At 43.6% G+C, this 16,862-nt stretch overlaps 1 protein-coding gene across 2 annotated transcripts in view; it reads right to left on the reverse strand.

Moving 5' to 3' along the window:
• OXR1 (oxidation resistance 1) overlaps positions 1–3,883 on the reverse strand; it is a 456,115-nt gene extending 452,232 nt beyond the window's left edge. For both annotated transcript variants that reach the window (XM_045453914.1, XM_045453909.1), the window contains exon 1: positions 3,708–3,883. The gene's annotated coding sequence lies outside the window, so the exon portion shown is untranslated. The remainder of the gene's footprint in view (positions 1–3,707) is intronic.
• Positions 3,884–16,862: the final 12,979 nt, after the last annotated feature.

A 16,862-nucleotide genomic window follows, 5' to 3' on the forward strand; every position in this document is an offset into this window, starting at 1 on the left:
CGTTTACTCAGTTCATAGGCATACTATATAACGTATCATTGTAGACATTCCTAATACATGTCAGGATTATTTTTTAAGGCTGAAAAGAAGTCCTGCTAAAGGGAAATCTCTTTAATTTCCCTTAAAATGAGTATTTTAGAACATGGAGCCATTTTGCAAAGAAAGCCTCTTAGTATCAACAGGTCCTGATTTTCAAGAGAAATTCCAACAGGAATATATGAAAGCATCCTAACAAGAATTGCTCTTAATTCCAATCATGTCTTGTGTTAAACCAGGGTTTTTCAACTTCAGCACTACTAACATTTGGGGTCGGGTAATTCTTGATTGCTGGGGACTACCCAGTGTGTTGCAGAATGTTAGCAACACCCCTGGCCTCTGCCCATGAGATGCCAGAAACACCTCTCTCCCCAAGTTGTGATAACCAAAACCTCTCTCCAGATGTTGCCAGAGGACCCTGGGGGAGTGGGTGCCAAATTGCCTGTGCTGGAAACCACTGCTCTAGGCTTATCAGTAAGATGCCCTGAGGTAAAAGGTGATTTCTCTTCTTCCATGTTGACTAACATTTCTCTCTTAGTTCTGCCTCATCAAACCATTTCACCATTTTTTTTCAAATGCCTTTACCTTAGGGAAGCAAAGATTCCACTGACTATTTCTTTTTTTAAATTTTTTTTTAATGTTTATTTTATTTTTGAGACAGAGAGAGACACAGCATGAGCAGGGAAGGGGCAGAGAGAGAGAGGGAGACACAGAATGTGAAGCAGGCTCCAGGCTCTGAGCTGTCAGCACAGAGCCCGACGTGGGGCTCAAACTCACAAACTGTGAGATCATGACCTGAGCCGAAGTCGGACACTTAACTGACTGAGCCACCCAGGCGCCCCTCCACTGACTATTTCTTAAAGAATACTTGGGTTTAGGAAACAATCCTCCAGGAAAAGTATAGTCAAAATGTGCTTCTGAGGACTAAGAACCAGCCCAAGGGTACAATCCTCTGTATTTCCAATGCAAGAGATGAAGGGTAGAGACGGAAGGGTTTTCTCACTTCACATTAAATTAAACATTCTATAAATGAAGAATTCACCTCCACATGCTTATAAGATGTTCAGGTGCCTGAATTCTGCCTAGTTTTGATTCCAAAATCAATTTGCCCAATAATCACTTCTCCTTGATCCCCAAACAAACAAAATAGGCAAACATATAAGGTTATGTTTTATCTGAACAGCACTTCAGGGAGAATTAATGGCTAAAAATAATTTATTTTATCTTCACCACATGTTCTAATAATAATCATCAAAGGGGGGAACAGTAATAGAAGTGAAAACTGACATCATTAAGTCTTTATTCAACTCTCCACCTTTCAGATGCCAGAATCATGGACATATTTCAAAAGGACTATGCTAGAAACTGAGAAAGCCATGGTCACATGGAATATGGGGCCGTGGCCTGGCCATTAGAAGCTTGCTGTCCTTTCTGCTGTGTGCCTCCATGGGTCAGTGATCACCCTGTGACAACCTACACCATGAGCCTTATCACTTTCTTGGAGAATTCTCACTGCCCTTCATCTGAGTCTCCCCCCTGCAATGTGGATGTGGGAACTATTTCTGATGGTTACACAACAACATCAGAACCCATCCCTCTTAGATATTCACAGACCATAGGCACAATGGTCACTCTTCTTCTTTTGAGTCCTTTCACAGGTGACACAGGTTGCAAGAGTCACCTTCATCCTCATTTTCCCACATCCGGTAAAGCCTCTCTAAAAATATGGCAACGACGACAGAGCAAAGCAAGCTGGATGGAGTCTGAGAAGCCACGGACATGATGACAGCTCCTGTTTCCCCCCACCCCCACCCCAGATTTCCATCCTGTACGCTGTAGAAGCTCTTTCCCTTCTTGCAGTTGGTAGGTGAAATCTCCCCTAGCGAAAGAGGCGTTTTTGCATAAAGCCTTTTGAGTGAGATGCTGGTTTATTCTATTAATCTGGTCTTTTTCTTGTTAAGTTACATTTATACGCGGGGAACCCAGGGAAGACCCCTGCTCTCGAAAACCTGCGAGTGTTGGTCACTCTGCAGGGATTCTCGGGCCCCAAAGGCCATTTGTAGCCATCACGCTTCCGGAGTCCGTGGGGCAACATCACCGCGTCACCTGCAGGGGCAGCAGAGTGAACTGCGGACCCCCGGAGCGACGCCCCAGGTAAGGACCCGAGGGCTCAGGAGCCTCTCTGAATCATGGGGACTCCTAGGATACCCTCCCGCACATAAGGGACCGCCGCCTCCTCCTCGGGGTACCAAATCAGAGGACTAGACCCGCGCCAGGTTTGGGGTGTGCGACGGCAGGGGGAGAGGTTAGAAAGGCGCATCATTGGACGAGCGAAGAATGTGACCCTGGAGAAAGGAGATAGAAGAGACGTAGGAAAACACGTTTCCCTTAATCCCCTCCCCGTGCTGCCTGTGGATCCCAGGATCTCCTCGTCATGGAAACAGACTGCAGCAACAGACGCGACCCTGGGCAGGCAACACGCACACACGCCCCGCCGCGAGTTGCACGCCGCAGACTTTTGCCTGACTTCCCAGCCCAAAACATCTCACCTTCCGGGCCAGAACACGGATTCTTTTGGCCCAGAAGCGACCACTCCTCTCCACCGCCCTGCAACACACACATTCCGACTCTACATCACATCCCCAGGGTGCCGGGAACCACTTAAGGGAAGCCCTGGCAGTTCCCGTGCAAATGACTACCTTCCCGGCTGCCTTATCTGTCCAAATCTCCTACCAGCTCGCCTAAAGCAAGCCGCCCTGGGACCAAGCCAGGTAGGAGAAGGAGGAGGAGCCTGGGGTGCAAGTGAACCTCAGAGAACCGCTACTAAGTCAGTATTCAGGCGGACCGCACGTAGCCTCCAACCCCTTCCTGAGCCTTTTGGCTCCAGCAGCAGCCCAGTTCCTCCACCCGATCTCTGCACCGCTGCCCTCCTCCCCTTCACCCAAATCCCTCAACGATTTTCCAGCTGGCCGTTCCAGGCCACTTTCTGCATCCATCCTCTCTCTCCAGACGGTTCCCAACATGTGGCCTCGCATACTCACTCCAAAGACCTCGATTCAAGGCTGCCTCTCACCATCATTATATCGCCCTCAACCTGGCACTAATTCCCCCAAATTACCCGGGTCTACTCGTTTCTCCGGAACCTACTGTCCCTTCCACCTGCGTCCTCTGCTCTCGTTCAAATCCGCTTTCCACGCGCCCCAGTTTTCATCCATCTTCCCTCTGCCGCTCCGACCTGGACACGCTCACCCCCTACCATGCCCCCCGTACTGCGCTCTCACGCTCATCCCACCCTAACCCCCCGGAGACACCCCGCTTTCCCTCTGCGGCTCTTCTCGGCGGGGCGCCCGCATCCCAAACCCAGCCTCTCCATCCCACACCAGCCCGCCTTCCCGGCCTGCCCGATCCTCTCCCTCACCGCGCGGTCCTTCCCTCTCCCCAAGTTGGGCCCCTCGGCCCCCGCCAGAGTCGGTTCGGCCCCTCCTGCTTTGCCGGTCCCCCCTGCTCCAGCATCCCAGTGGCCGCCCGCTATCAAATTGGCCAAGCGGTTCGCCGGGACGCCGGGACGCCGGGCACCGGGGCCAGCGGCCAACCGTGCCTCCTGCCTGCCAACCTGGGCTCCCCCGGACGCCAAGCCCTCGCCCCACCGCCCAACCACCTTACAAACTTACTTGCGGGTCGCCAGGAGGGGGCTGCGGTGAGCGGCGGCGGGCCCCGCGGCGGCGAGTGCGCCCCTCTCGGCGGGGCTGGGCGGCGCGGCGCCGGCGCTGCGCTCCTGCGGCCGCGCGGTGAATGGGCTCAGCCTGACGCAGCCCGGCTCTGCCCGCGCCGCCGCCGAGGCCGCCGAGCGCTTCCACACATGCTCAGTTTCCGGACCTGCCTGCGTGGACGCTACCAAGCGCGAGCAGCGGCGGGGGGGGCGGAAAGCGGCCGGGCACTGGCGGCTGCGAGCGGGAGGCTACCACCTCGGAAGCGGGGGAACCAGAGGGACTACGCGGCCGCTAAAAATAGCTCCTGCGGAAACCGCGGCTCAGGCTGCCAGCGCCCCCCTCCCACGCGCGTCCCCGCCGCCCGGCGCTCGGGATCCTGCGCTCGCAGCCGGCGAGGGGACCGGAGCGCGCGTCCTGCCAGGCCCCCCCGCCGGCACTCTTAGCTGCACTCCGGCGCCTCCCTCACAGCCCCCCTCCCCCCCCCCCCCGCAAGGCTGCCGGGATTTGGGGCTCCCGCCTGCCGGGCAGCCTTAATTTCACATCTCGCCAAAGAAACGGAGGAAAGTTGGGTTACAGCGATGAAAAACCTCCGCCACAACGAAATTGGCTCAGACTTTTGGAGAAAAATAAGTTTCTATGGATGCTTGGCTTTGTTAGGAGGAGGAAAGGGTGAAGGTCATCATCCCAGAGTGGGGAGCCGTGGGGCGGGCTGAAGGGGGCTCTGGAAAGACCTGCTAACGGGAAAACTTGTTCTCGCGGCGTTGCTCACTCCTCTTTCTGCGGGTTTTTTATAGTCGCTGACACCCATCCTGATCTTGTTGGCTTCGTTGTTCTTGTTATCCGAACTATAATTTCTTTACCGTTCGTCCTACCTCCATCCTCCCTCCACCAGCCCGGCTTTAATTTGAGCAAAGAAAAGGGTGCAAACTGGAGACAGCTAGGTTCTGTTGCCTGACTCGGAACCTGGCCTTTTGGTAACCGTGCCGAACGAGGGTTCCAGTCCTGCTGTCAAGTTCGGGCCACGATGTGTCTCCCTTGGTCTCCTGAGCATCCAGCACTTTCAGCCTCAGATTCTCTCAGAGCAGCTGCACCTGCAAATTAACTATTTCCCTGCTGTTCGTTTCCAGTATATGCTACCTTCATTCCTGACAGTCTACTTTTGAAATCTTTCCGCCCTTAAACTGAGAGTTACAAATGTTTCCTGGGTCAGATTCCCGCCTTTTTGATTCACCCCCCCTCACAGATATCTTATAAAAGAATCATTGTTCTGGTTTGACAGATGAAAACGTTGACGTTCAGAGATGCTCATCTTTTACCTGGAGTCATAATATAATTTTTAATTTAATTTAATTATTAACCCAGAGCCTGCCAAACTAGAAACTCCCGTGGTTTCTGTGTAACTTCTTCCCCTGAATCAATAGCTTTACCTGAGATACAGGCTGAGGAAATTTAGAAATTATTCTCCGTGGAGTGCCTAAAATTGAAAAATACCGACTGGGAGTTTTTGGGGTTTGGGGGTTTGGTTTTGTTTTGTTGCCTGATTTCTTTCTGGGCATTCATAGTTTAGATTTCATGTGTTTTGTGGGAGTGATAAATTTCGTTTCTTCATTTATTCAGAGAATTTACTGAGAATCTTCTAAGAGCAATGTTTTCACTTGGAATGTACTTTATAACATCTCACAGTTCAGTTTCTTTGCTAAGGCTACTTTCTTTTGCTATTGTTACAAATCAGTGGGGTTTTGCTAACCCCACTAAGCTACCAACATGGATGTGCTTTTTCACAGAACTGTGACGGTACATGTCTGTTTGAATAAACGGTTGTCCTCCCTCCTAAGTTTCCTCCTTGCCGTCCCACTTAAAATTTAGGGTCCTGTCCAGCCCAAAATAGATGATCAATTAATGTTTGATCTTTTACTGCCTAGTTTTCAGTTTCTTGATTCATTCTTCCCTTAAAGCATGTCTCCACTGAGGTGCCTGGGTGGCTCAGTTGGTTAAATGTCCAACTCTTGATTTCCACCCAGGTCATGATCTCACAGTTCATGGGTTAGAGCCCCATGTCAGGCTCTGTGCTGACAGCTCAGCGGAGCCTGGAGTCTGCTTCAGATTCCATGTCTCCCTCTGTCTCTGCCCCTTCCCTACTCACTCTTGTCTCTCAAACATAAATAAACATTGAAAAAAAATTTTTCATAAATAAACAAATAAATAAGGCATGTCTCCAATAGATGTCATCTCCAGGACTAGAGCCACTTTGAAATGACAACAGCATTTTCCTAATTTTCCATGAGTGATTAACTGGGAAGAAAAAAATGGAATTTCCTTAGGGCATCAATACAATTCACCCATTCGTTTCTGTAGGCAATGAAAGAAGATGAAAAATATACTTCAACTTCAGCCCAGTGGTTTTCCTTCTTCCTTTCTCAGTCGTTAGTCTTAAGGTGGTTATGATGGTCTGAAGATCTCTATGCTACAGCATGCACCCTAGACATAATCACGGACTGGGCAAATTATGATCTGAAAGTTCACACTTCGATTTCCCATCAAAAATGTAATTCAAAAGCATTGCATTCAGGACTCTTAATAGCAAATAACAGAAACTCAACACTAACTAACCTAGGCAACAAAGAAAATGCACTGGGCCGTGTAAGTCAGAAGTACAGGGGGTAACAGGAATGAACCGTGGCTTAACAGCACCAGCAAGAATATGTTTCTCTCACTCCTGTCAGCGTTGCCTTCTGTGTTGGCTCCATTCTCCATCAGACTGTGTCCATCGTGCACTTCCAGCCCTACCCAGATGACAAAGTTTTCGATCTTACAAAGAAAGCAGAACTTGTGCTCTGATGAGATCAATCTTTGACAAAGGGCTCTGGTCGGATACCCTAGGTTGCACGCATAACCTTGTGCATCCTCTGGGGGAAGAAACCTCTCAACAGGAAAGTATCCAGTCAGCAGAAGGAGGGGTAGGGGATGCTTGCAAGATAGAAATAATAGATATCTGCTACAGCTATTTTTCTTCATAGGCAAAAAAGGACAGCAAGCCCCTGGTGGGATATCAGTTGGTTTGAGTTATTCAGAAATGAGCAAAAGAATAATAAAGGTTTGAAGTGATTTTTCCTATCTTTTTTTAGGCTCAGATGCTTTGATTTGCCTGCCTAAGGGTAGCAGTTAGCCTGCTTTTCGTTGCCTTTTCATCTTTATTTCAGGGCCCTGGTTGTTTCCAAAGTAGTGCCACTCATTAAAGTTTTTGAATGAGACTCCAGTCAGCTGAGGCCTCCAGTCCACAATCTGTCTCTACAGGAAAAGGACATTTTCCATATACTTTTTTTTTTAATTGAAGTATAATCAATATGCAATGCTGTATTAGTTTCAGGTATATACCATATTGATTCAACATTCTCCATATTCTTGAAGCTCATTCTTTTTTTTTTGATTTATCATTTAATATTATGTAACATGTTTGATAACAGTGGGCCTTCTCTCTTCTTCCTCCAGTCCAAGTATATGGGAGAAATGCTGTTCTTCCTATAATAAATATATTATGCCTTTCATATGAATCACTGTTAGAATTATTTACATAAATGATTGTCACCGCTTTTCTCTTTACTTATCCCCAAGCCCACGCAATTCACTTGTTACCTCTTAATATTTGTCTGTGGATAAACAAATGTGATCCATGAATCACTTTATTTAAAGTGCATTTTATAGTTAGATTAAAACCATCAAATCCAGGATCTTTTCCTTAACTTCTTCCTCATCACACAGTGATGCACACAGTGTTCTAGGAACTCACGGCCTTTGTCATAGCGCATCTTTTTAATCCACGCCTCTGATTATTACTCCTTTCTTTTCCTAGTCCTTCTTTATTTCACTCTGTCGTTCTTTCTCCTTCTTTCACACCACTCTCCCATTGGTTTTAGTTATCCATATGCCTTTTCCTCCCCTACTGAGCCACAAATTCACAGAGGATTGGGAGTATGGCAGATTTATACATGTGTGCGTTTGTATCATCTTCAGTGTTCAACAGATGCTTGCTAAAGCATGAATGCATTATAAGGGGAAAGTGAATATTTAGACCTGAAACGAGAAGACTCATGGGGTGTAAGGGATCAGCCTTAGGTCCTCTGATTTCAGGAAGTGGAGAAAAGATGGCCAGGGCTCATGCTGGAGGTAGCATGGCACGGGATATAGATTTTTGCCTATTCCACCGTTTAGTCTGGGACAACTCTTTTTAGCCCCTTCTTCTGACCTTTACTTTTTCTTACCAAATTTCTCTAAGTTGCAATTCCTTCAGTATGATCTATGCCACATCACCAAGTGTCTCTAATGTTTCCAGATACTGGCACTGACCACTCAGCACACTCTGCTTCTATTACATGGAGACAGCCTGCCCATTTTAGACTGTTGGGCACTGGTAATTAACTTTTAGAAAACCAGAACTAAATTAAGAATGTAAAGTAATTCATACCTGAGTTCTTTAAGGGAAAGGAAATATCAAGATGGCTTCATTGAGGAGCTATTAAAAGCTTATCTTCTTGATAGGTATTTTCCCATTGTAAAACAATAATTTTTAATATGGAGAATTAAATGAGAGTAAACCAGAGTCACTAATGCCCAAATTATTCTTTCATTTTATAGATAAATGTCATAACAGATCAACTAATGATATGTACTCAAGATATAAATGTTCATTTCCCCCTCTCTCTGTACTTCAAGGCAAACACTGCTTTAGGTAATCGTCATGGGACATTAAAAATGCTCACAATGGGGCACTTGGTGGCTCAGTTCATTAAGCATCTGACTTCAGCCCAGGTCATGATCCTGTGCTTTGTGGGTTCGAGTCCCGTGTCAGGCTCTGTGCCGACAGCTCAGCAGAGCCTGGAGCCTGCTTCGGATTCTGTGCCTCCCTTTCTCTCTGCCCCTCCCCTGCTTGCACTCTGTCTCTCTCTCTCCCCAAAATAAATAAACATTAAAAAAATTTTTTTTAAATGCTCATAGTATTAGTGAATCGAAGATGCCTCTTGACTAACAGACTTTAGCTCTGATGGCCCTTTCCTCAGGGAAGAAGAATGTGGATAATTGTGTACTTCAAATATCAGGCTGCTCTTTATTTGCCTCTAAATCTAATATAAACATTACTTAGTTATTGAACAAGCAGCAAGGTCTTGATACAGGTGCAACTCTTCACTTCTCATTGACTCCAGTGCTCTAGTAACAAATGTTCTTAAGATATGATCTCAGAGTCTCAAGTATTATCAGGTATCTCTATGTGTCTCATTCTGGGTAGACATTCACTTTGCACACTGTTTATCACTTAACTCTCAGAGCAATCCATTGAGATAATATGTTACTTAGCATCCTGTTGGTTGTACATATAGAAATCCAACCTAAGCTTGTTTAGATGAAAAGGGAGATTTTCTGCCCTAATAATGGTACAAAATAGAATCTCCAGAAGGCAGGAGCTTCTGTGATCCTTAGAAGGTAGAAATGCTGTCAGGAGTCTCCCCACTTCTCATCAACATCTTTCTCTTGTGTCAGTTTTATTTTCCCACCTTAGAGATAGCCTTCCTCTACAACCTGCAGAGCCTAAGGATTCCCAGCCCCCCATTTCTTTTGGCTTTAAAATGCCCAGAGAACTTAGTGACTTGCTTTCAAAGAAAAAACCATGAAAAGGAAAAAATAGCAACTTTATAATAGAGAATTCTGACAGACACCAACTTTGGCAAGTGATAAAAATTAACATCATCAGTGATGCCAGGTGGATATGTTTTACTTTCTGATATGATGTGTTAAGGGCACCTTATCTCTGTGGAATTATTTCCAAAAACCTACAGTTTTAGTCCTATCATGAGAAAATATCAAGCAAACCCAACCTGAGGGACACTACAATATACCTGGCTGGTACTCCTCAAAACTGAAAGGTGAAATATTATTCTAATATTGTTTTCCAAAAATTTTAAAATACATTTTAAAATACAGAAAATAAAGCTAATGTCAGTAAAACACATTTCTGGGGAGAAACCACCATCCAACCAACTTGGATTAAGTGTCCATCCAAGACCAACTAACGGTGAGGAGCAGGCAAAGTCATCTACTGGAGATGTCCCCTGGGTCCTACATTTGCTATTCCAGCCATTCCCAGAGAATGGGAGAGGTAGATAGTTGCGAGCCAGGCAGTAGTCCAGTTGGTGAGACTAGGAGGAAGACCTAAAAGTCAAGGGACTGAGTATTATATGTCAATTCTAAGATAAAATGGTCCACATTTTAACCTTCATGAAGTTGGAATGCTTCTATTCTTTCTCAGTGATATCAATTATGGTTTAGATTTGGTGAAATATGGGAATTTGCCTATGAACATGATAAATGACGAGACCCAGACTTCAAACAGAGACCTTTAACCACTCTATGGTCTGGACTCTAGAAAACTAAATAAACCTTTGAATGTCATTCCTTTCAGGTTTCCCTCCATACTGGCCATAGTATCATATAACACCAGGGCTAATTATACCTACCCAAAATGCAAGAACAAAAGCGGAATTAAAACCATGGCAAATCTGGCCTAAGAGTTTGTTATTCTAATAAAGTTATCACCAAGACGTTACACATAGCTAGAAAATTAGATGGAATTCCGGGAAGTTAGGGCAGTCAAGGGCCAGACTTTAGGCTATTTTACATGTATTATACATGAAACGTTATAATATTCCAATTTAAAGATCTCACTTTGATATTTCAGCCTCAATAGCTAGAAAGAAGCTAGATTTATTTTAAAAATAAATTTTCTGGGGGCACCTGGGTAACTCAGTTGGTTAGGCAGCCGACTCTTGGTTTCTGCTCAGGTCATGATCTCATAGTTCGGGAGTTTGAGTCCCACATCTGTGCTGCACAGTGCTGACAGTGCAGAGCCTGCTTGGGATTCTCTCTCTCACCCTCTCTCTCTGCTCCTCCCACACTCTCCATAAATAAACAAACAAACAAACTTTTTATAAATTAAAAAATAAAAATAAGTTTTCTTAGCCATGTACCTCATTGGTTCAATAAGATATGAAACTCGGAAACATGGAGATTTATTGTTTCATATCTTTAAGACACCATAACATGCTATTAAAATCTAACTTGAGAATGAGACAAAGCCTCTGTCAATTCAACCAAATTCATAATCGTTTAGTGTGCAGCTGTTATTTGCCGACCACCATCCTAGGCCCTCGTGATGTATTACACAGAGAGATACTTGGTTTCTGCTTTCATGGAGTTTTTATTTATTTATTTTTTTCAACATTTATTTATTTTGGGGACAGAGAGAGACAGAGCATGAACGGGGGAGGGGCAGAGAGAGAGGGAGACACAGAATCGGAAACAGGCTCCAGGCTCTGAGCCATCAGCCCAGAGCCTGACGCGGGGCTCGAACTCACGGACCGCGAGATCGTGACCTGGCTGAAGTCGGACGCTTAACCGACTGCGCCACCCAGGCGCCCCTTCATGGAGCTTTTATAGCATAATTACAAATGAGGTAAGAGTTTAGAAATTCTAGGAGTCCAGAGAGCATATGATATGACCAGGGAATCTAACCTGGTCTGGATAGATAAAAATGGCCTAAAGATACGGTGCTTAAACTGAGAGAAGGAAAACGAGTACAAACCTTTATTGAGCACTGGCCGCATGCCAGTCACTACCTGAGGTGCTTTCCCCAGCCTGACAGGCACCGTTCCAGACGCCAGCTCATCATACGTTCACCTCTCTTCCCAGAGATTTTACCTGTAGGCTCAAGTTGAAAGACTGAAAGTCTGCTTTGCCCAAACATCCTGGTACCTGGAATCCCAGATAACAATTTAGGCTCCACCAATCAGAAGCTCCTATCAGACTTTTGGAATTGGCACCGAGTACATGGGAGAGACTTGAGACTTGCTGGAACAGTAATTGCGGGTGTGGCACTGTCTCTCTGATCCTGGGATAACAGATGGTGATCTGACATCTACAGTCATGGCTACAGTCGTGTCATTCTCAAGCTGAAGACACAAAATCTGTATGAAACCCCACCTCCCTTGCAGCAGAGGTAACTGTTCTCCCGATGGGTTATTTCTGGGGAATTTTTCTGAAAGTGGATTCTGGAGGCTCCGTGTATAGCATGCTCTTGGAACTATGCTCATGATTTTTGTAAGCGCTGGTTCTCTGAATAATTTCTTCAACATGTAATAATCCTGGTTTCTTCTGACTGCTACTGAGCCATGGATTAGGTGGCATTTGGTGCCAGAAGTGTTCGCAGACCATTAAGTAAGGATATGTGGGATCCGCCCACTGACCTGGTTGGGTTAGGAGGGTATGAGGTACAAGAAGTCTATAATCGTCACTGGGCAAGTGTTACCTGTACTATAACCTGGGGTTAAAGAGTGACCTGTGCTTAACTGAAATGAAGTGTCCAATGAAAGTGCAACATCAGTGGTCCTCGTGGTTGTTGCCATGACACACTATGATGAGGATGGGAACTGTAAAGAACGTGGGGTGGGCTAACTGTTTCTAACTCTAGTAGAGAGCATAATGGAAGAAAATGAGAGGTTTACGGATTTAAAATCTTAGCTCAGGGGCACCTGGGTGGCTCAGTCAGTTAAGCTTCTGACTCTTAATCTTGGTTCAGGTCATGATCTCATGGTTCGTGAGTTCAGGCCCCACATCAGTCTCTATACTGTTAGCTTGGGATTCTCTCACTCCCTCTTTCTCTCCTGCTCAAACTCTCTAAACAAACAAACAAACAAACCAACACTTTATAAATAAAAAATTAAATAAATTAAATAGAACCTTTGCTCAAAGCATAGTCTGAGAAAGCTGAAGTTTCTATACGGTTCTAACAAACATCTCATCCCTTGTACCTAGAGTGCTAGACTTCTATATTAAAGCAATCATATGTAAAAACTAATCATATAGATCCTAGAGTTACAATTTAGTGTGAATTCATGGCCTGAAAACAAAGAGACTGATTGGGGAAGTATATGCTTCAAGAACTGAAATGGTGAAAAATGTATATTTGACATTTGGAAGAATTATTCTGTATTTCCTGAGTCCAAAACTCTACTATGCCTACATATCTGCTGAAATGCCTTCCTTTGATTGCCTTACCTGTAGTTACCTTGTCTGAGGTAGTTGCTTTGAAAGATATCTATTCTTTCATCCACCTCTACCAACTTTCTTCAGTCTAAACCCTAACCCTAACCCTAATTCCTAATCCCCCCTTGAGTGAAACCCTAGCATGCCAAAGAAGTTGGGTAGGAGGGGGTGGAGGCAGTTATGAAGTCAACACATATAAGAATTCTAAGTGCTTAAAGAATACAATATTTGGGTGTTCTAAAATTATATCAGCAAGAACCAGTGGAGTGTGTGTGTGTGTGTGTGTGTGTGTGTGTGTGTTGTGTGTGCACGCATGTATTCTGAGATTGTCAGACCAGGGAAGAGAGAGGGACATAATTTATCAATGTGGAGGTTCTCATTAGAGACTTACATTTGATGTGCTAGTGTAAAAAGTTGGGAAAGATACTACTGACTTGTTCACTTGGGTAATTAAATCCTTGTCATACTGGTGGACTACACTGAATGAAGTTGAGATGCTAGAAATTCCTAGGTGCAATACAAAAGAAATCTGAGAAGTTATAAAGATAAGGATATTGGAGTGGAATTATCAAAGATGATTAGCTCAACCACTCCCTAACGATTGGTCTCTGAGAAGACCCAGAAGACGCTTCTCTCATCAAAACACTAAATGCTACATTGACTCTCCTCTTTGGCCAGGATTGAAAGTAGGAGATGCTGACACTGAAATGGTTTCTAAGATTTAAGGGAAATAAAGAATTTTCAGGATAAAAGAGGCCAGGTAGCAAATTAACCAGCAGAGTCAGGTGGGTGATTTTCATAATGGGTGATAGGACTGAATTGGTTACAGAAAGTGTGACCTACAGAGATCCTTGGAAATGGCTAAAAATCACAGGCTCCTTAGGACTGTAACAACTGGATGACACACTGAGGTCTTCCTCAATCTATACAACCAGAGTAGCTCTCATTGTGATGAAAATCGCTCTGACTTAAGCTATCACAATACAAAATCATGGATTCCCACCTGATTTCTAGGCCCGAGCGAGAGCACTGGAACCTAGGTACATTCAGAGAGGAATCTTGCATCACTAGTAGATACTTGATTCTTTCCCCCAGTTTTTCCTCCAAAGGACTTATAGTTATATACCAGGGTGATTGTATATTGGGCAAAGCAAAGTACGCAGTCTTTGCCAGTGATTGTCAACATTCTAATTCTGATCCAGAGTGCCACTGTGGTCCAAAGGCAAGTGATAAATTGAAATTCTGTGCTGAGTTAGTGTCGCAGAGAACTCTGTGGTTCTGCAAACCAATTCTGTGCTTAATTCCCCCATTCCTGAGTGAAGGGTTGGAATGGTATACTCAGCAACTGTTAATTAACTTCCTGACATTTTCACAATGCTTTCGAGGTAGAAAGACCCCCTCAAAACAAATCTCCCGCAAACCTAGTCTTCAACTCTCTAGTAAAAGATATATAATAAGCCAAAGAAAAATCACATTTCTGGGGGAATCATAGAGAAAAGTATCACCACCAAATATTTAAAAGATTCCAGGGTAGTACCTGCAATCATAACCTCCATGCAACTCACTCATTTAATTTATGCACAAACTATGTGAATTCTGAAAAAAAGACAGAAGGTTCTCAAAAGCTTAGATGATTATACCAGTTGCAAGTGATTTTTCAAATGTGACCCATTACTGGAACAACTTGAGACAGCCCCTGATACCAGGTACACAGCTATTTATTGGCCAGATATGGTTTTCATGGTATCCATGAACACAGAACTCCAGAAGGTATGTGATTTCACCTTTACTTGACAGGAGAGCAATACAATTTACTGTCTTATATCAGGGCAAGATCAACTCCCTGGTTCTGTGCCATACATAGTAAATAATCCAGAGGCCCCTTGATTATGCCACCATCCAGGTTTTATGCTGAAAAACTTTACTGATCATATTCTCCTAGTATGATCTGGTGATCAGAAAACAGTAGGTACACTAAGTGCCCTGGTAAGACAGGTGACAGGAAGATAGATTCAGATCAAACTCCATATATGAGAGTGTATGCATATATGTACTTATTATCCATTTATTTATTTAATGTTGCTTCTCTTGGCTAGAATGTATGTTCCATGAGATCAGGGACTATGTCTGCATTATTTGACACCACATTCTCAGCACAATCTTAGCACCTAAAATAAATGAGTATCCAATAGATAGGTGTGTTCTTTACTATATATCCTTTGCTAAAGAATGGTGATACTTATTACAGCTATCTTCTTCTGGTAGAGATCAAGTTTTCGGTGCTAGGCATTATGATTCAGAAAGGTTTTGAATTCTGCTAAAACAAGACTTGATGTGAAATCATTTGGAGGAAGAAGTATGGTTTGGAATAGGTAATAAACATTATAAATTTCCTCAATTCTCAGTGATTTCTATTTGAAAGTACTTTCATTTATGAAAAAGGACAAAATAATTACTTACTTTAAGAAATGCTAGGGAGATACTGGTCACATGGGTCAATTATTATGATATTCTATTGAGTATTTGTTGTTTGCTTTTACCACTTAATATTGAGCAAAACATTTTGTGAAATATGAAAATTTAATGAGAGAAGAGGTCAAGGAAACAAAAGAAAGGAGTAAACAAAAATGAAACATCACTAAGACATTTCATATCAGATTTTGTTTTTAAAAAGGGGGTAGTATATAATGTTTGTTGCTTATCCAAATAACAATTGGTAAAGAAAAAAAATGTTTTTTTTACTAAAAATTAAATTGCATTGTTTTTAACTTCTAGAATAAGATATGGAAATGATCAGAGACGTCTTTCTAAATAACCAGTATATTATGCCAATAGAGGAAAATCCACACAGGAAACCAGGAATCTCAATGTCATATTTTGCTAGTGCAGGGCAGATGAATTTGCTTTATCTACCCACCTCCTGTCATCTGTCTAGCATCAGCCTAGATGCTACTTCACCAACACCCCATCCCCACCATTTAGAGTTGGGCTGGAGGCACTTCCTAGGTAGTCATATTGTCATATTCTATCATGCATTATTCTGTAAGGCTTAATGGTTGCAGTTTCCTATTTTCTCATCCGATGCCCATTTTGAAGAGAGGGGCTATTTCTTGTTTCGGATGATATCCCCAACACTCGAACAGTGTCCAAGCCCAAAGCAGCCACCAATAAACATGGGTTGAATAAACTAGGAGACAAAACATGACAATTGACACCATGTGTACGGACAGAACATTTTCTCAGATTTGATGGAGAAGGGTCTGGTTGCTCCTGATGACATTTTTTAATTCAGAGAAACAAGGGTGGAGGTGAGGATTGACCATGGGCTTAGAAGACCATGGGCTTAGAAACAACCTGGACTTGTTTTTTCTTCTAAGGATCAGCCCCATTTTGACCCATTCAGCATTGGGAAAAGGCATGAACCATAAAAGAAATAATTTATAATCTGGAATTCACTAAAATTAAAAACTTCTGCTCTGCAAATGATAATAAATGAAAAGACAAGCAATAGATTGGAATAAAATATTCGTAAAGACATATTGGTTAAAGGTCTGTTATCCAAATTCTACAAAGAAACTCTTTAAACTCAGAAAAAAGAAAACAATCCAGATTAAAAAATGGGCCAAGGGCCTTAACAGACATATCATCAAAGAAGATATACAGATGGCAAGTGAGCATAAGAAAAGATGCCCCATGTCATATGTCATCAGGGAAATGCAAATTAAAACGAGATACTACTTCACACCTATTAGAATAGTCACAATTTAGAACACTGACAACACCAAATGCTGATGAAGATGTGAAGCAACAGGAGCTCTCACTTACTGCTGGTGGGGATGCAAAATGGTACAGCTACTTTTGAAGACATTTTGGCAGTTTCTTACAAAACTTAACATACTCTTAACCATCTGATGCAGCAATTATGCTCCTTGGTATTTATGCAAAGGAGTTGAAAAATATGTCCACACAAAATGTATACAAATGATTATAGCAACTCTCTTCATAATTGCCAAAACTTGGAAGCAA

The sequence above is a fragment of the Leopardus geoffroyi genome, chromosome C3 (genome assembly GCF_018350155.1).
Source record: "Leopardus geoffroyi isolate Oge1 chromosome C3, O.geoffroyi_Oge1_pat1.0, whole genome shotgun sequence".
In the NCBI taxonomy this organism is placed as follows: Eukaryota; Metazoa; Chordata; class Mammalia; order Carnivora; family Felidae; genus Leopardus; species Leopardus geoffroyi.